This window comes from Schistocerca nitens, chromosome 1 (genome assembly GCF_023898315.1).
Source record: "Schistocerca nitens isolate TAMUIC-IGC-003100 chromosome 1, iqSchNite1.1, whole genome shotgun sequence".
In the NCBI taxonomy this organism is placed as follows: Eukaryota; Metazoa; Arthropoda; class Insecta; order Orthoptera; family Acrididae; genus Schistocerca; species Schistocerca nitens.
Genome location: NC_064614.1, coordinates 830,791,418 through 830,813,127, shown reverse-complemented (window position 1 = coordinate 830,813,127; position 21,710 = coordinate 830,791,418). Strand labels below are relative to the sequence as shown.

Here is a 21,710-nt window from a genome sequence, read left to right as displayed (position 1 = left end):
GAGGCCCTCGCTGTGGCATGAAGATGCAGCTATCCACGGTGGTGTGCCACCAGCCCATCACTGGTGTGTTCTATACAGAGGTGGTGGCCTCAGCAGCTGTGGACTGTGGCCGGAATCCATTTTCGTCGGTGGCCAAAATCTTGAGCCTAGAGCATGGAGCCAGGATTGAACCCAACGAGGGCTGTGCCGACGGGTGTTGTCGGGTGGCATGAGCAGATGTAGGAGGGTGCACGGCTGTCGACAATGGAGCTTCTTGGCTGGACTCCCCCACTGGTGTAAACCTGTAGGAAATCTTGTGTGTCAAGAAGTCACCTGTGGAAGAGTCCATGGCATACTTCTTCATTGAACCTAGAATGAGCAGACAAGATTTAGTGTTTTGCCATTGGGAATGAAAATGAGGATCAGTCACGTGGCAAATACCGTGATGGGTGCAAAAATAGTGGAAGGACACAAAATCTGGACCATTATGCATCACAAGCGTATGAGGCAATTCTTTAAGAAAAAATTTGGAGAACCTGAATCATAGCCACGCCTGACATCAAAACACAGCAGATAATATATGGAAATTTAGAGAAAGCATCAACAACCAGGAAGAATTTAGGGAGGATCCTACAAAATCAACATGGACGTGTTCCCGTAGACACTTCGGTGCATGCCCACAGCACCTCTGTTGGATAGCATACGGAGAGTAGCACGACAAGATATACAATTTCACCATTGATTTCAAACCAAAACACATGCAGATGGGCCAATAACTTGGTACATGAGACCTGCCAGTGTCCCTGATGTAGGAGCTGGAGGACATCCCACCATAAGGCAGCCAGTATCGTAACCCTGGGTGACACCTGTCTGTAGCTAAGAGAACAGTACCATCAAATACCAAAAGGCTGCGACAGAGGACAAAATAGAGACACAAAGGATCACAGCTTGGACATGCTGAATTAAATGAATAACTTGATGCTAAACCGGATCGTCAGCAACAGTAGCTGTGATTCAAGAGCCCATAATAGGAAACCCTTCCACTGTATGTTGCACCTCAACATCCACGTGTAAACAGAGTTCCTCCTGACCAAAATTAGGCTCTGATCCCATCAGAAGATGAGACAGCACATCAGCATTTGCATGTTATGTGGTAGGCTGAGAATATATCATAATTGTAGCGAGACAGAAATGAGGCCCAACACTGGAGGTGATGTTCTGCTGTGTTGGGCAATGAAGCAGACAGATTAAACAATGAAACCAAGGGCTTGTGGTCAGTAATGAGGTGGAACTTAGACCCACACAAGAACCTATGAAACTTTTTGAGGGTGTAGATGATAGCAAGTGCTTTCTTTTCAATTAGGGAGTTGTGCTGCTAAGCAAAGTTCAGGGTTTCACACATAAGCTATTGGATGTTTGCAACCATCCTCATATCAGTGTATGAGAAAGCCTCATGTCCATACTGAGAGGCATCCACAGCCAAGACCAGGTGATGGCCAGGATGGAAAGTAGACAAACAAGTAGCAGAACATAATTTAGGTTTCAAAAGCGTGAACACATGCTCTCAAGCTGGTGTCCACTAAAAAGGAATATTCTTGTGGGGCAGCTTGTGGAGGGGATGGGCCAATGCAGCGGCACCAGAATGAATTTGTGATAGTAAGCAGTTTTAATAAAAAATGCATGGGGTGTTCTTTTACATTTGTAGGGTGAAGCAGACTTGAGACCGTGGCAACATGAAGACTTGATGCCATCCCAAGAAATCTCAAATCCCAAGTGTAGAATGGATAACTGAAAGAAGTGTGACTTGGGCAAGTTGCCTTTCAACTCTGCTGTGTTTAAGACTGGTGTAAATTATTGAACGCTCGTCCATGGATGCACCCATCATGACAATGTCATAGAGATAGTTGATTTCCCCGGGAATGAACATCATCCGTTGTTCCAAAAAAACACTGAAAAATCACCGTGGTGCTAGCTATACTGAACAGGAGATATAGATATTGTTACATCCCAAAGGGTATGTTAATCATAAGGAGCGGTTTACAATCCTTATCCAACGGAACCCATAAACAGGCTCCAGATTAATCGGTTATGAACAAAAACTGGCCCTTGGTGACTTTAGCCATTAACTGTACCAGATGGGCCAAAGCATCGGAGTTGATGATAGATTGAGCATTAACTGAAACTTTATAGCAAAGCTGACCAGTCAGTTTTTTAATGATCGCTTGGGGGTAGGCCACTCAATCGATGTAATAGGTTGTATGACCCCCAACAACGTCAACCTGTCCAATTCTGATTTCACTTGATCATGGAAAACAACTATATGGGGCATGCTCTGAAAAAGTGGCCATGCCACAGGTTTCAGGGTAATGTAGGCCACAAAATTAGTGGCCCATCTGAGAAACAGATGGGAACAGAACACAGAGAATCTAACTGCTGGTTCACTACCAAAAAAGTTAAGGAAGAACCACAGGTTTATACATAGTGAGAGCTGTAAATTGCCCCAAAATTGGAAAATGTTGCTTGTCATAACTCACAAAACGCTGAGTAACTGGAAACAATGCTGGGCAGCCCAGATCCGCATAAGTTTGTGTGTTCCGTAAAATCGTGGCTGCACCCGAGTCCATAGTTTGAGCACTTTGTCCACCACTTGCACTTCAATAAACAGTTCATAATAATTCGTAAGTATTGGAGACACACAATGAACATCAATTTCTGCAGAATGGGACTAGAAATGACAGACAGACGCTATATATCCATTTTGCCCACTACTTACGGTGTGTGGCCTTGTTGTATTGAACGAAACAGTATGGGCAAGATGAGAGTGTGGAATGCTGCCATTGCTGGGCTTTTGGTATGTTGCTATCCAGTGCAGCACAGAGGCTGCATTTGTTCGGTTGCCATGTCATCCTCTGTCCGACAACAGATGTCTAGGAACAGAAGCCACTGCAGTGATGTCACACTAAGCTTCAAACCGATCACCAGCTGCACAAGATACATCAAAAGATTAAGCAATATTTAACACTTCAGCCAAAGATGGATTCTCGCACTGTAGGGCACGTTTACACACCTTCTTGTCAGGAGCCAACTGAATCATCTGGACCATAGAAGCAGCATTAGAATCATGATGAGCATTGGTAATAAACCGACATTGGTGACTGAGGCCTTGGAGTTTGGCCATCCAAACTCAGTATGACTGGTGGGGCTGTTTACAACAATGACAGAAGTCCACATGTGCTGCCATGACGTGTATGTGTTTATGGTGATAATTTGACATCAACTTACAAATTATGTTGAACAGAAGTGATGAGGGTTCCTGGAGGGGGGCTATCTGGCACAATGACTCGTAGATCTGAGGAGAGAGCCAAGAAAGGAACAAAGCCATGTGCATGTTTGCATAGTGACACCAAAAGTGATGAAGTGTTGCTGAAGCCACTTCTCGTAATCCTACCAGTCTGCAGCTACTTTGCACATCCTAAGAGCCTGCTGCTTGAGGAGAGGTTGGCGACTGTGACCATGGATACGAAACCCAAAAGAACAACCGAATGGACTGAAGATGCAGAATGGAACACTATGCAATTGCCAGTTGTATCACACTGGAAGATACAAACAACAGCACAGCCACAATGAAACAAAGTTATTCTTCTTCCACATACAAGCAAACAGCAGTTGAGACTATAGACTCAAACATAGAAACAATCCAGATACTGGTAGACTCAGTAGGTATGTATAAGTATGAAAACAATATGAGGGCAAATGCTTGCTGCACTGTGTTTATAAAGAAGATGGTCTAGTAGACAGCTTGGCCCACTGCAGGCAGCATCTGGTAGCCTGTCAGTGCATGTACCCAAATGGCAATGGAGTATTAGGCAAACAATTTTTGATGTGACGTGTTTACTGGCAGGCCAAATGGCAGTGATGACACATTATGATTTTGATATTCCAATCAAAATGTCATGTGTACAGGCTAATATAAGAAAGTGTATCTCGAAACTTTCCTAGCATACCACATGCGTAACAGTAAACTGTGGATTGTTAATTTACTTTGAACATTTCCTCGAGTAGTAAAACTGTCTGTTGGGTGTTTCTGGGAAGTATGTGTGTTGTAGGTTACATAACTACAGACATTATATGCTGTATTAGAGATCCACAAGGTAAGATAAACCTGAACTCCATAGACTTTTTTTTCTAAGACCTCCATTGCTGCTGCGCAATGTGAGCAGTATTAATAAGTCAAACAGAGTAACAGACTAAAAAAATTATTTTTGGATTTTGCTACATCCACCAAGCAGTATGATAATGTAAAAAGACTATACTTATGCTTGACAAACTTCGGATTTACTTGAAGACTTTAATTTTTAACATTTCTCTTGACCACTATAGCACAGAACTGTACTGAGCGACTGTGACATAATGCATTATTTTACATGAAACTGACTAGACACATGTTTGTGAGATAATACCATGAGAAGGATGTTGCTATACGCAAACCCACAATTATGGACTAATGTGTGTATGACAGAAGATGGATAGCTAGTTCTGATGTTGTCAGTATACTTTAATCAATGTAAACAAATATGTTTAAATTTCTGATAAAATAATTTTGCAGAGGTATGTGGCTGGTTGATCTCACAGTTGATAGGATGGATCTACCACCCTGAAATGCATCAAAATCCCTGTCCAATCCAGTTGGAATCATAAAAAGTTTATAAGTTCTAGAATTGTTCTTTCATTATGGAAACAATTCCCTCAACTGTGGTAAGACATCTTTCCACAATATTCTTCTTGCTTCCAGGAATGCTCATGGCACAAAGTATGCAGAAAAATTTCTGTGAAGTTTGAAAAATAGGAGAGAGGTACTGGCAGAAGGGAAACTGTGAGTATGGTTTTTGAGTCGTGCCTGTATAGCACATTCTATAAGCCTGTGAAAGGTAATGTTCTGGGCTCAAGTCCTGGTCTGGAGTGGTACACAGTTTTAGTCTGCCCCAGTAAGTTTCAGTTTTAGAGGTTCACTTGCACTTGTCTCATTATTGCTTAAAATTGAGGATGAATTCATTTGTAGTCAAAGGTCTTCGCTCTAGTCAGAAAAAGGGTGTTGAGATATGGTGCACCATTAATGCTACCCCACAAGCTACTGTTTTCAGGTGGGTCGTCTTGCCATAGGAAGCAGGCCTATGTTAAAGGGAATCTATAGAATTGAGGCAATTGAAGACTACCTTGCCCCTCCTCTGAGAGGAAATAGTGCCACGATTGGATTGTTGACTTCACCAAATGTATCTTGTTGTTTGTCACTTCTCAATCTGAGCCATTACCTGCAATGTCAACCATTACCCAACAGGCTGTAGGGGAACATTACAGCAGCACTGTTTTGTGGAATTTTACTTTTGTTGCTATATCAGCTCTCTTGTTTCACTTAATCTCCATGTGTCCTGGTACATAGCGGACTACCACCAGCTTCTCCTGCATTTGTAAGAGAAGCATAGTGTTTTGTACAATCTAACCTAATTTATCTGCAGGTTGTATGTGTTAGATAAAAGAAAAAGCAGTAAGGTAGTCAGCAGAGACAAGAAAACTTCCACCAACTTGAGATCTCATTTGCTCTAGTCCTCTCTCGGCCAAAACTCCACATAATACACTAAGCAGTGGTGTAGAAGATGAAATAATTTTAATGGTGTAAGGAGAAAAGGAAGAACACTTAAAATTGTTTCTCTGCTTACACACATTACTAAGCAGTACACTGTGTTTGTGGCACTTACACAAAAATGCTGGCACAGTGTGGCACTTACACAAAAAAGCTGTTGGGAAAGATCCATTTAAAAGCATAGGCTTGGGTTTTTATTTCATTGCATCCTGTTAAGTGTTCATTGAAGATACTAGCTCCATTTCTATTTAAGGGCATAACTGTCTGCTATACCCAGTTTATCTAGGCATGGCGAATGGCTTTGTTATTCAACATTTGTTTTAAACATGCACTTTGGGGGTTGTGCCTATCAGTGCTATGAGAGGAGACCTCAGAAGTAGACTAATTTTCCATACACGTTGCATCATCTAGCAGCTCGCCAACAATTTGTTAGATGTGGGACTGGACTGTTAGTCCCCTGAGGACATTCTGGTGCCTTCGAGGTTGAGCACATTAAAGATCTTCATGGAGGCTGTAGTTTACTCCTGTAGTGTGCAACTGTAATTGTGTATTGCAAACAAAGGTTTTATAAGCGACTTCCTGCATCTATAATCCAAATCACAGATGTGTGGCAGTCTGTGGTCAAAGATAAACTCAAGAATCTAACTGTGTTAACTAAAGTCTTCAAAGTTGTTCAGCCAGATGATAGCATCTGACTGGCACAATATCTTGGTGACATAATCATCATCATCATCATCATCATGTGCTCCTGGCATAGCAAGCTGTTCTTCTCTTTATGCCTTCCCTCAACCTTCTCTCATGTAATTCCTATTGTTATCATGATGCCATATGACATATCTCAGGCACGGTGAATACTGTTGATTCCTGACTACCATAAGCCTAGATCTACTTGTTTGGTTTGCTAAGTGTGGTTACATCACCAAGGAGGCTCCTTGTCTTGGTTATTAGGCACAATGCATATTTGACACGATATTTCATGAAGATTCTACTGATCTTTGCTGAGATGATCACTGCATATTGTAGATATATCATTGCCTTTTGTCTATCTTCTCCTGCTCCTTCCTCTAGAAACACACATTCAGTTTAAACAATGAAATAGTCATTTTTATTGAAAATGTCATATAAATGCTGAAGTTATGAGGCCAAGCTCCCTTCATCTAAAAGGGTGCGTATGGTAGATCACGGTCTTCTGACTTTCATTCTGAGCAGGATGCTAACAGTTGCTTGCCTGGAAGTATTGGCCAAATTATGTTAGCTTTCAGTAGACTCTGTGTCTGAGTGACCCACCTGACTTCCGCCTAACCAGCATGTCTAAGAACAGCACCTGTACATATTTTCCATGCTCTGTAGTGAATCTGATAACAGGATGGCACAATTTCAGGTGGAGGAAATCGTTAAGCTTTTCCAGTCCATGGGGCCATATTACAGATGTGTCACCCACATACTGTTACGGTTTAAATGTGGATGGGTCCAATCCCTTTTTGACAAAGTAGTTTATGAACTAATATGTCATATTTGATGAGAGCGAACTGCCCGTGGCTATGCCCTGTTTGTTCATATTGTCCTTTCTACAGCAAGTAGGTAGGTATCAACATATGCCAGAACTATTCTGTTACTGTGGAGCTTATCTTTCACTTAGTAGTTCTAAGAGTCCTTCAGCGGTCTGCTAGACAACAATGATACTATATCAAAGATTGTCTGTAATGTGTAGACCATTCAGGCGTTAACCAGTCTATAGAGTTTTATACATAGTGGCAGCATTTCCCCACCTATGGGCTCAGTATTGCTTCAACAAACTTGGCAACTTAGTATGTAGAGGCAGTTTTGTTCCGAGCGGTTCTAGGCGCTTCAGTCGGGAACCGTGCGACTGCTATGGTCGCAGGTTCGAATCCTTCCTCGGGCATGGATGTGATTGATGTCCTTAGGTTAGTAAGGTTTAAGTAGTTCTAAGCTCTAGGGGACTGATGACCTCAGATGTTAAGTCCCATAGTGCTCAGAGCCATTTGAACCAAGCACCTTTGTTGTTGACTTTTGTGTTAAGTTTTTGGTAGATCATCATAGGAGAAAATGGAAGCTCGTGCCCATAGGTTCTTGATAGTTCCATCTAGCAAATTTGGTACTGTGAGTACAGCTGCTGTTTTCCATTGACTATTGGAGGCATCTACATTACATTTATGTCTATACTCTGTGAATCATTGTGGGGTATGATGAAGGGTCCTTCTGGCACCACCAGCATTTGTTCCCATTCATGAATGGTGTGTGGGGAGAACAACTGTCACAAAACCTCCACATGAGCTCTGATTTCACAAGGCATATGTGAGGAAGCTAGTAGGTTGGCCAACTCTTCATGGAATGCATGCTCGCAGAATTTCAACAGTAAATCATTGTACAATGCACAACACCTCAATTGTAGCATATCTCACTAGAGTTTGTGAGCATCTTTGTAGAGCTCTTGCACTGATCCCATGATAAAACATGCCACCACTCATTTGATCCTGTTTATTAATCCAACCTGGTACGGGTCATAGATTGATGAGCAGTACTCAAGAATTGGTTGAACAAGTGTTTTATAAGCCATTTCTTTATTGGGCAAATTAAATATCCATAACAGTCTACTGATAAATTTCAGCCTGTCATCATCTTTTACTACAACTCCTTGTACTTGGCCATTCTGCTGTAGGCTGCTCCAGATAGTTATTTCTAAGTACTGTACATATCTTTTTTTCTCTCTCCAAGATCTCTGTTTGCAGAATATATTTTTATTTTATAGAGGAGAGATTTGCTTTCAAAAAAGGTCATGATTTGCAAGTATAAAATATATGTAATAATTCTGCAAGAGATTAACATTCTGCAATACAGGTCTATAGAAATGTGAATACAATTGGCAACCCTCCTTGAAAATAGGGGTGATTTGCAACTTTTTTCCAATTGCTTTTATACATGTTGCTTCAGTGATGTACAATAAACTCCTGCTATAAGGGGAAGTAGTTCTTACACATAATTTCTGTACCATCTCACATACATCTCATCCAATTCTGATGTTCTTCCACTGTTTTCTCTCTTGTGCATTCACTTTTCTTAACATCTGTCATTTCATATTTCATGCAATGATTAAAAGAAGAAACCATATTATGGTCACCTGTTTTGATGCCAATATAATCAGTAAGCGACCATAGATGTTTTTGATCTATTTGCTGCCTTTAGGTGCATATTATCTTCATATGTTTCTGTATCAGTATGGTTGAGTGATTGGAGAGATGCTCTTACTGATACTGACTTATGTAACACAACACTTCTTAGAATTTTTCAGTTGTCATAAATTTACTTCTAAATTCAATGGATGCAACTCACATTGTTTTCTTCAGCCTTTGTTTCCTATCAAAGTTTCAACTTGCTTGAATCTGTACTTCTGCAGCAACTTTCTATCACAGCTGTTGAATAATGACGTGTCTTTTCCACTACTCAAAACCTTACTCAGCAAATACTGATCTAAGGTACATTGTACCATGCTTTTGATTGTTATTTAAATATGATGTTGGTTGCTTGCATACTCTGCAGTTTTTGCTTGTCACTCTGGATCAGCAAAAACATTTCCCTAGCTTCCTCAACATTCCTTTTAACATCCATAGTCTTTGATGCTATAAAAGCCTTATGACTACAGATTTATACCTTTACATTAACACTATAATGGCACATGTGTCGAAATGACCCATGTCATACTTTTTTCTTCAGTGTCATATTGAATTTTTTGTACTTTGTTCATACACTTATATGAAATTTCCTATTTTTTTCTTTTTTATAATGCTGTACTAGGATTTACAAAATATTTGTACATGATCCAGTCACATTAATGTGACAACTTGTCAAAAGCATGAATAACCCCTTTTGTAGGACAGATGTGCAGGAAGTGTGTCGGTGAGGTTTTAGAAGGTACCAACAGGGTTGTGGAGTCATTCAAACTCTAGTTCTGTGGCCACCTCCACTAGCTTTCTCGGTTGTGGATCCATGATGCAAAGAGTCAGATCGAGGTGGTCCCACAGATTTTTGGTTGGGTTTTAATCTGGGGAGTTTGGTGGCTAGGAGAGTATACTATACTCATCCTGGTGCTTTCTGAACCACACACACACACACACACACACACACACACACACGAGTTGTGTGACACATTGCATTGTGCTCCTGATGGATGTCGTCATGCTGAGGAGAAAACAAACTGAATGTAGGGGTGGACGTGGTCCCCAATACTAGATGCATACTTTTATTGATCAATTTTTCTTCCAGAATGACGAGATCACCTAGGGAATGCCATGTATACATTCCCCAGATCATTACGCTTCATCCTCCAGCCTGGATCCTTCCGACTATTGTTGCAGGGCTGTACACACCAACAGCCATCTGTCCAATGGAGCTTAAAATGTGATTCATCAAAAAAGCTGCCTATTGCCACCCCCAGTTGCAGTATTGGTGTGCAAATTCCAGCCTCTGTCACTGATGAACAGCAGGCAGCATGGATGCAGGAACTTGATGCTTGCTGTGGAGGCCCGCTGAACGGTCATTGGAGAGACATTGTTGCTAGCCCCTTGGTTCATCTGGGTGATCAGTTGCTCAACAGTTCTGCATATGTTCACCTATACACGTCTCTCTGGCTGTTCACCTCTGTCATCTATGGCTCATCACAGTCAGCTCAGTGCTGGTTTTGGATAGCGTCATTTCGCTGTGCACAGTGTGCTTTAACTACGGTGTCACAGACTTCGCAGTTTTGCAAATGCTTCCACTTTTGGCCAGAAAGCCAATGATCGTGCCCTTTTGGACGTCAGATAAATTGCTCAGTTTCCATATCAAGACGAAGACTGTACTGTTTTCCTCGTTCTCCGACACGCTTTATATACCCCCTACTGCTACTGCTGCCACCTTCCGTTTGTGGGTGGTTACTGCATGCTGATGTCAAACATGGGCATTAATGTTACTGACTGTGTATTTTTGTAGACATTTCATTCAACATACCTACACTGGCAGAAGGGGTTAATTTGACACTACTATGATTTCTTTTCAGCAAACATGCAAATAATACAACAATGAAGTGGCAATAATCAACGATAATACAGAGCTGTTGTTGCTCATTTTGTGTCTTGTCATGTGGACATTACAGTCTATATCATGTCATTTTCAAAGATGTATCATCAGTGTGAACTTTCTCATGAAGAAATGTTGCATCTGTTAGAGAATTCTGATGTTGAATTCAAAATTGACTTCATTGATGAAGATGAGGGCTTTGTTCCAGAGACATGTGAAGATGAAGACATTGTAAATGAAGAGGAGTTAGTAGAGGAGGATTCACATGCTGATCTATGTCAGTCCTCACATCATCCACCATAGCAGGCTCAGTTCGATGCATCTACAAAGATGGTCACATGGGATGGAACTGAGTGGGAGATTGTCAACAAGAAGCTTGCCTTCAAGTAGACAACTCTCATCAGTGCTCTCCATCTTACATTTGACGAAGCAATGCTACTTCTCATGGAGAAGTACACAGAATCGAATGCTCGAAAAGTATTCTAAAACAGTGACTGGACTGTGTCACTTGAGGAACCAGAGAAAATGAAAGTCATATATGCACAGGGTGTCATTAGTACAAAAGGTGTATCTGCAGATAACTTTTGACCCATTTTTGGGGGCCTAATTTCATCAAGAACATTATGTCAAGGGGCAGATTTCAGCAGCTTCTTAGATTTCTTCGTTTTGATGAACAATCAACTCAAGATGAAATCCTGCCAGCCAACAAATTCAAAAATATAACCACAGACAAGCCAGTTTGCTCAATTCATGTCCCATACATATGGTCTTAAATTGCGGATTGCTGTTGATGTGGTGATGACATATATGAACTGATTTCACATACCTTGGAAATGACACACACACACACACACACACACACACACACACACACACACAGACAGACAGAGAGAGAGAGAGAGAGAGAGAGAGAGAGAAGCATTATGTTGTGTGGGGCCATTTGTAAATCAAGGAAGAAACAATTTGACAGCTAACTTTATCACATCTCTTCAATTTGATAAGAAGCTCAAAGAAAAGAAAACTTAGTTAGCTGGCACAGTGAACAATATCCATCATGAAATATCTGATGAGTTAAAGAACCCAAAGGCAGAAATACACCCAACCACCATCCTGTTTCAGACTGGCAACACAGACTGTACCATGCCAGTATACAAAAGAAAGAACACACATGTCATACTTCTGAGAACACTGCATGCTGAAGTAGTAATAAGCAAAGAAGGAAGGAAGAAACCTGAAACCATAAAAGTCTGCAAAGGCAACAAAGTATGGAGTGGTCGTGGTTGATCAAATGACTTGTAAATATACTACTTATACAAAGGTTGCATGTACGAGATGGCAGATCTAACCATTGTGGACATGGTGGCAATAAAAGCAGAAGTCATCTACAAAACAGTAACAGATAAGAAAATTGAAAGGAAGAAGTTCATACTTCAGCTGTTGAAAGAACTCAAGGGAACAAAAGAGTGGGGAGAAAAACAGACAAAGTAGACAATACTGGTCCAAAACCATCTAGAAAGTGGAAGAAGTGCCAAATCAGCCTCTGCAAAGGCGACAGATGAGTGACAAGTGTGTAAAGTGCCACAAAGCCATTTGTGGAAAATGTGCGTTTAAAATAGAAATCACCTGTGCTTAGTGTATCTAGCAAATTCTAGTGATTTGATTAAGAAGTACAAGATAGGCTTGTGTAGAACACATGTGAGTAGAATATGTACCTTGTACGCTAAATATGTCTAGAAGGCTCTACAGATGGTCAGTATATGATAGTCTACAGTTTAGGAAACTTATGAGCCTGAGCTGCAATAAATTGGTAAGATGTTTTGTTGTTGAAATAAGTAAGTAATGTATTAATTATCGTGTTACAAATAATCATTGTTATTATAACTCGTGAAAAGGTAGAGATCAACATACATTAAAATAAAGTACTTGTTTAAGTCAGATATGAAAATATTTTATATGTGGTCAAAATGTTACTTTTTGATGTTTTAGGGACGTCAGATACTCCACCATTCTAGTGTTAAGTTATCGAAGAAGTTCAGGTGTTACTTATTAGGTGCTCTAAGACATTGCCCTCATGAGTCAGTTCTTTTTAACTGCTTGAAGTATTAAAAAGAGCTTACAACAGTCCCTTACTAATTCCTGGCTTTGGCACCAGTTTTAATTGCATGGCTCTCAGTTACAATAGTATGATCATGAAACATAAAATATTATCCATTTTTTCTCTGAAGCACCCTGGCACCATGGCTCCCTAGGCAGGTGGTCTAGGTAAGTATCCAGTTACCATGAAACTTCCTGGCAGATTAAAACTGTGTGCCGGACCGAGACTCGAACTCGGGACCTTTGCCTTTTGCGGGCAAGTGCTCTACCAACTGAGCTACCCAAGCACGACTCACGCCCCGTCCTCACAGCTTTACTTCTGCCAGTACCTCGTCTCCTACCTTCCAAACTTTACAGAAGCTCTACTGCAACGAGAGCTTCTGTAAAGTTTGGAAGGTAGGAGACGAGGTACTGGCAGAAGTAAAGCTGTGAGGACGGGGCGTGAGTCGTGCTTGGGTAGCTCAGTTGGTAGAGCACTTGCCCGCGAAAGGCACAGGTCCCGAGTTTGAGTCTTGGTCCAGCACACAGTTTTAATCTGCCAGGAAGTTTCATATCAGTGCACACTCCGCTGCAGAGTGAAAATCTCATCCAGTTACCATGTTTGACCCACCTTTGATGGTTACCTATATTCCTAGAAACATAAATTCCATCCGAATTAGTTTACATTTGGACTCTGTAACAACTAAGTAGATATTATTGAGCAGTTTGCAGCAACAAATATACTGTCTCAGTTTTTGCAATAATACGTGAATCTGAATAAAGAATTTCACTTCTATTGCAAACAACATGCGGGTATTCTTATCTTTAATAAGTGAGACTAATTTCTGAGACTCTACATTTTCACTTTAACATGATTCCTAAAGTGAAGGGAACACTTCATGGCATTCACTTCAGAACTGTTACAGAGACTTGTTGGGCAGTAGACTGCTCCACTTGAGCTATCAACACAACTGACACTGCTAAGAGTATCATACAACTTCCACATCACTGGCAACAGGTTATACATAATGCAGGTGACTTCTTTGAAGGACCGTAAAACTTTGAAACATGTCTCTATTTTATGTAAGTTGTAAATAAATAGTTGTCACTATTAAACTTCCAATCCTCATATATGAGGGGAGATTTTGAAGTTCAGAATAATGTCGTCAGTGCCATCACCAATGGACATCGCAATGGAGACAAACAAATTGGCATAGGTAACACAGCAGGATAGTGTGGAAATCTGTCATGGAGGGCAACATGACACGTCATATGGGCAAATCCACTGACGGAAGTGTTTACATGGTGGTGACAGTAGGCTGGGCAGGCCAGTGCTTACTTGGAGTTCAACCATCGTGGGCCTCACCTTGCATATGATGCCATGTGTTGTGTCGACTGCTTAGCCGTCCACGTGCTGAGTTTTTCCTGTGATTCTCTCTACATAGGTTCAGACTCTCTGCTTCACATGGATTGACTCGTATGGTGAGTTCATGTTCCTCGCATGGGGCTCTGTTCCCTGGCTATTACTGAGCCACCATTGGCTTGCAAAGCATCTGCACTGACAGTGTAGTGAAGTGGCATTCTCATGCCTGTGTAGACACTAAAACACTTATCATCCGAAGTTCTGATAAATTAAAGGATGCAGCTAATTTATTGCCAAGATTCCATTTTTGGGTTGAATTAACATTTGTAATTACTGCTAGTTTTGCTGCCTTTTTTTCTACAGCTGTAGGGGAACTTTCACAGATGTGAATCTATGGGGGTTTTATATTGAACCATCTGTAAAATGAGGATGTAGGCATAGCATTGTAGAGTTTTCTTGTTTCTATACATGACAATCATCTTAGTTACCATAAGTCTGTTCTTTAGAATAAACTGGGCTTTCCATAGACCATCTGGATATTTTACTGGGCACTTGGCACTGATCATTTGCATGATGAGGTATGATTTTCCAATATGTAAGATGTGTATGTCCAAACCCGTGACACTGGAAAGAGCATGCTGGATTAAGGAAAAACGGCGAACTCTTAGAGAAATGAAATCCACTTTTATATATTCAGGTGGATGTAGTGAAAGAAAAGTGTGTACTAAGGCAGGTGTATATTGCAATTCACTGCTAGTTCATTTCATAATGTCCTTTTGCTTTGAGCACCTCCGTGTTTTTTCATTCTTGTTGTGATTCTTTGGGACCTAGGCGTGCAAGGGCAAAATCTGACATACTATCTTCACTGTAATTTAGTAAGTAGTGCATTTAAATACTACAGTAGTCACTGTACTTTTTACCCTTAACCAGAGAGACACTTGACGTTTGTTCCTCCTAATCTAACCCACAGTAATCAGTGACTGCCACAGAAATCTCTATATTGCAGTGGGCCTTATAGGGATTGGAATTCATTTGGTAGGACTGAAGCTCTTGGAACAGGAGAAGCCATTATATATCTGCTTACAAGAAACTTATTTTTGATTCTAATCTCTACAGGAAGGATGACCTTAACCTGAGAAAGGGCTACAGGTTAGGTGGCTGTTTTCGCCAGTGACAGGTACCACTCCTGCCAATTGGACACTTCAATGTACACTACATGCTGTGGGGCTCAGCTTCCCCTTATTTAGATGACATCTGTCTTATGAATTCGTCAAATGACAAACTTTAGTACAGATTTAGGGTTGTCTTCAGCAACTGATCCTTGCTTCTGCTCTCCAGCTCTCATCTCAGAAGACAGCCCATCCTTTGGTAGATAAAAAGTGTCTCTTGGAAACCAGAGCTATGTACGGGGCTTGGGCTTTGTGGAAGTCTAAATGCAGCTCATCAGTAGAAAATCCTGCACCTTTTTAAGATTATGAGGGTAAAAGCGCAGTGAGTACTTATAGAAACCAACAAAAATTCTTGCGAGAAATTTGCGAATTCCTTTAATCATTCCATATCAGTTACACACATTTGGGAGCCAATAAAGAGACACTGGGGCATTATTGAGGAATTGGCTCAAATGGGGATATGACTGACAATCACACAAATTCAAGATCCACACACTTCACAGAACAGAAGAAAGTTAAATTACTTTTGAATGATAAGGACATATACAATCATTAGTTCTTGTGTGGGAATTGGAACTGACTTTGTTCCAGCTTGTGAAACTGCCCCAGGACCAGGTCAGATTCATTATGTCATATGTACCTGAGAGACAAAGATGTATTTCTATATTGTTCCACTAAACTCTTGTTTTGATGGACAATATCCTGACATGGGAAGGGTGGCAACAGTGATTCCTTCACTGAAAAAAAGGCAAGGACTGTTTGAACCCAAGTAGTCAGCAACGTGTTGCTCTCATCAGCTGTATTAGAAAACCTCTGCCGCCTCATATGAGTATTTGAATCCCACAACCGTCTAGGCCAATTTCAGGTATTATCACTCTACCCTTGATAAATTAATCCTGTTGGAGACATTGAAACAAGATGTTCTGATGTCAAAACGATTTAGTTTTTGTTTTTCGTAATTGGGAGAGATCATCTTAAGACACCACTTGGAGATGAAGTGTCATTCTTCAATTTCCCAAATGGGAACCTCTGCCAATTCTGATTCACTCTTTTCTCAGGTAAGTGCTAAGCGTAACAGTTTTTGCAATAGATATCAATGACATGTCATGAACAGTCTAAGACACCTGTTACAAGTTCATGTTTGTGGCTGACTTCGTCAGTTTTTTCAATCCAGTCTTACAACAACGTGGCAACAAGAGCTGTCAATCATGAGGCAGGAAAATGTGCTATGCATGTGGTGGTGGGTTCTGCCAGAGAAAATTATTTCATAAATATGGTAAGAAAAGTCCTGCCAGAATAAAAATAATTTAAGAGTGAAGGTGACAACTCGCTAAACAGCAGAAGCATTAAGTCGTCACATCCTTTGTTCCCATAAACCTCATGTCCTTAATCTCCATTAACTCTTTAAAAACCAACACTTCTATCCAACAGTTTCTTCTTCCTGTGTCCTGTCATCCCCTCTCAGTTCATGTCACCACTCATCTTCTTCATGTGCCGCATCTCACGGGCACCGGTACCCAGGTGCCACATGCCTAGCCCGTGCGCCTGCCACCCCCTCTGTCCTGCATTCCTAACCTGCACACCTGCTGTCTCCCTCTCCCACCTGCAATCCCTCCTAGCTGCTAGCTACACCTTCTCCTACTTTCCACCTTGATCTCCCGTTACTCATCCTGGACCACCAGAAATCTCAGCATAGTGGGCCCATCTGGCACAATGCTGATGCACAGATGTGTTTGTTTTTCTGACTCTAGCTTGTAGAACAATTTATTTTGGAAGCTATCATAATTTTCATTCTCTTTTGTGTGTTTCTGTTGACGACTCAACACTTCTGCAGTCTGGCAAGTGCTCTCCTTCATTTCTAAACTATGAATTTTTTTTTTTTTTGTGGTTTTTAACCATTCATGTCAGTTTTATCCAACCAGAGCTCAAAATAGGAGGTAGTGTATCAAATTTTAAGAAATATGTATGGTACCTGGTTTAATATTGGACACAAAACTGACATAGTTACAGCACCTAAAAAACTTCAAAACAAAGAGCATAAAGTCATTGAAAATTCTGAAATGGCGTCAATGGAAAGGCTTGGAGCACAGACAGGTCCCATCTCCTGCAGTTTAATACAGCATTATTTTGTAAGATCCTGCAAACAGGTTGATGGACCACACTTCAGATACAGTGTTACCTCTTGACTGGTATTTAGTGTAGTGGATAAGCCACTTGCATCCAAGTCAATCCATGCAAATGTTAAAGAATGTTTCGAAGATCTAAATGTATCAAACCTCACAATAAGCAGGCAGGAATGTTACAAACTGCCACCTTTGGTCTTCAGAGAACCAAAATAAGTTTTACGTTTGACACAATGCAAGAAATCCCATATTCCAAATTAAATTTTTACACGTTTCTTTTATTGAGTTTTAAGACGGTATCAAGATTTTATTGCTATATATACACACACAGATAATTTAAGCAGGAAAATTTATTGTTTAGCTGCCTTCCCTGAGAAAGTTTGTATCCTTGAACAACCAACAAACTATGATTCAAAGGCAGAGTCCTGAAGGCACCTGAAAAGGTGAAAAGCTTTCACTATAAAGTTTCTCATCTACTTTGATTCTGTTGGTGTCCTGCACCTGTACAACTAATGTATACAGTAACATAGAATTATTCAGAATGTCCACGATGCCTTCCAGTGATGCAAAACCAAAGTAAATAGGTAGGTGGTTATGGTAACAGTATATGTAGGAATATATATATATATATATATAAATAGTGTAGCTGACAAAGCAGCTGAAGATGGATTTGGAGTGGTGCAGTGATTTGGTGTACCATCCCCCTGCACTGCATAATCTCCTCACATTGTTCCGCAAGGCGATTAATGCTTGACTGAAATTGCTGCCCAAGGCAGATACCCTGGTTTGCTCCCAGTGAATATGGCAGCTTGCGTGCGCCAGTAAAATTTTTCCAGGTAGCATCTTGCTTATACAGCTAACAGCCACACTTTTGTAGCCAGAAGCGGGAGAAGGTACACGCGACTCAACTGCGCATGCGCCCGCTAGCAACTGCTCACACGAATCTAATGCAAACGGTTGTGATGTCATGCTCATTGGAGGCAATTTGTTGTTATGAAGCATTGCATAGTCTTCCTAAAGCCTCTCACACATTTTGCTACTGGCGCTTGTATGAGCACTGTGTTTTGTTGTGTACATGGCGCACTTCTTTTGTAACTTAAGTTTTATTGCTGCAGTATTACTCAACAGTAGCGGGATGCAGTAATATCCTTTGTTAGAGTATTATTTCTTACCAGTCAAAATTAAAAATTAACTAAAAAAAAAAAAAAAAAGCCGGAATTCTAAAAAATTCCCCGAGTTTTTCTTGGATCTCCTGGGTCGTATACACCGTGTGTAATATACTTTAGCTACATGTGTTTCATATGCTAACATAAGGTCAACCCTCAACTTCGTTAGTGACCTGTCCACCATCCTGATAACGGCATCAGTGCAACGTGTATTTCAAAATTTTGTAAAGTGTCGGGGAGTGGAAGTCACTGAGCTCCGAGTGGTAAAAGTCTAGATCAGGGCTAGTGGCATAATTAATGTGTTTCATAAAGCAATGCTGTCCTTGCTCGTCATGAGGTATGATAAGGAAAGAGTGTGCGTCTCTGTACTGTTTTATACAGCCAATGAGAGAGTAATGAACAAAATCACGTTTTGAAGGAATACTGCCACATCCTCAACACAATTTATCACAGCCTCCACAACATTTGGAAAAATAGGCAAATATTTTGACTTAATTAAAGTTGGGTTATTAGGTCCCAACCTAATCACAACATTGCAATTAGCGACATATTCGAAAGAAGCATTTATGTGACAACAAAGATTATTAATTTAATTTTTGCAAGTAAAACTCTTTAGCCTAACTAAGGCCTCAGGCTAAGCTATAGGCATTCTGTCTCCACAACATAGGTATTTTAGTTTTAACATTTGTTGACTGTATCAACTTACAAATAATCTTATCACATTAGAACCTATTCTAAACCTTGGGATAATCTACGGATCAGTGTGTCACCAATGTCACATTCTGGGGCATATTCAGTAAGAATTGTTTGTCAAAATTTGCTTCAATCCTACATTACACTCTTTTGCTCAGTGTTTATCTGCTGTAACTGCCTCCCTGTCTGTTCTATATTATGATGACCAAACAGAGGTAACCAACAAGGGGGGAAATAAGGTGGACTGTTCCGTTTTTCACTAAAATCTGCTAACAAACACTTACCTTTATTTTGAATTACAGCTGCAGAAAGATGCATGTTATTCTGAGCCTGATGGCTTAACATATTGATAATATGATAGAGATTTATTCATTGCTATTATGTTAAGATTGATTAAATATAGAGCTGTTTCTCAAATTTATTCTGCATTGTCCTCACAGTCTATTCACCAAGTCCCATAGTGTGCTGTACGTCTTGTAGATGATCATGTCTAATAATAGTGCTTATACAGAGATTTACCTGTCCTCATAAACAGTGATAGGTGCGAGATGACAGACAGAAAATATGCACTTTTAAGCTTTGTGGTAACTTGGATGAAGGCATTCTCCCAGATCTTCCTCAGGGAATGCTTAAGTATCTCAACATTTTGCTGCTTTTATGAGCAAGCTTTTATAACATATACCAGTGACTATGAAGCACATTTCTAGTTAGGGGTCTCTAATTCACTCTATGGCTCTGATGATGGATGTGACTTGGACTCCAAAACTGCTACAAAGCAATTTGGTCCATGATGGCCATAACTCTCACACTGATCAGGGAGTACATGTAGTATTAATCAACAGTTTATCTCAGTCATGGTTGATCAGACCATGTTTTTGTCTATAATAATCACATCAAATTTTTTGAGCAAAGTGATGTTACAATGAGAGTATGACACTACTTGATCTTCATAGTCATGATCAAGCATCTTTGTGTTCACAGGATATTCTTAAAACCATTCTGACAAAACTCAGGAAGGACGGGGTGGTAAATTGTCTTGCTGAATGTGTGGTCACCTGCAATAGGCTGAAGGGATGCACTTGATTGGATTGTAGGTTTCTATGTTATTTCTGGACAAAAGACATCTGGCAGATGCTGTCAGCATATAGTAACACACACACTGTACCTTGTTAACACATGCTATCTACACCTATGCTTTGAGGCTGAAATACCTTCACCATGGTAAATCTCTATGCCCTGTGACATGCAGGATTTGCATAATGCTAGGTTCTGTAAAGTTCTCACTGGCATCATGCTATGTTGATAACATCTCACTGCACTCTCTTCAGTATAGTCGTTTTTATTGGAGAGTAGTCTAAGGATAATTTGAGGCGGATCTCTGAATGTGGCAGCTTAAAGAGACACATAGACCAATCATAACTGTAGGGAGTGAGTTGGTGTGAATTCAATGTCCTCATGTGGCGCGTACGTGCTGTGTGGCGGCATATTAGGGGCTCGCAGCAGCTTCTTCCGTGGAGATGAGAATTGTGTGTGATACGAAGATGCCATCAATACTGCACTCTACCCTGAAGAATATAGTTCCATATAGTTAGGATGTCATCCAGTACGAACTGGCAATCAATTTGTGTACTGTGGCCTACTTATCTGCAACAGTTGATGTCATCAAAACACTGTTACCCACAAGTTTTTCTTAAACTGAGTACATCATGGTAAACAAATATCATTCAGGGATTAGGCCATAGGCCTGTTCAAATTGCTGCCATCTATGATCTTAAGACATGTGATGAGCGTATCACCGTTATTGCCAATAGACTCCTGATGATGCTACTGCTTCTTTATTCAAACAGCTCTTCATTTGGCCTCACAGAATACCCTTTAATGCAGTGGAACTTGGAAAGTCCAGTGCTTGCATGACCTCTAAGATGGAGTGTCCTGCACATCAGGCACCTGTCCCCAGGCTGTAATTAAAACACTTATGGTGTGTGTCTTGCCCATTCCTTGCTTGAATCTCATGCCCATGACTATTACACTGCTGATATTGTCCCAGTCACATCAGTTTATTGCATTAACCACAATGACAAAAATATCCTCTTCAATGTGACAATTACTGACTCAGTCACCTACCGGATGGCCAGAAATTGGGGAACATAAGAGAAATTCTCGTAGACTGCTTTCTGATGATAAAACCCAATTTCAAGTGGATCAGCAGTCGCCAGAAAACTTGAGTGAATGGATGAATGAAAAATTAGCACAATACTGAAGTGCTACCCTGAACTCTTCATTTTTAAATGAATTTTGTTCCCACCTGGTCCTTGTAGCTCACTCTCTATGGAACTACGCTAACCTTACAGACATACCTGCAGTGTAGTACTGTTGTTACAATGGCTTATTTCCTAATCGAAATAAGCAAATTAAATGAATTGCCAACATAAA

The 21,710-nt window shown here is 40.6% G+C and overlaps 1 non-coding gene across 1 annotated transcript; it reads right to left on the bottom strand.

The window, feature by feature from the left end:
- Nucleotides 1–12,997: 12,997 nt before the first annotated feature.
- Nucleotides 12,998–13,072, bottom strand: Trnal-caa (transfer RNA leucine (anticodon CAA)). The gene has a single exon. It is a non-coding gene; the product is annotated as a tRNA-Leu (tRNA).
- Between the last annotated feature and the right edge of the window lie 8,638 nt (nt 13,073–21,710).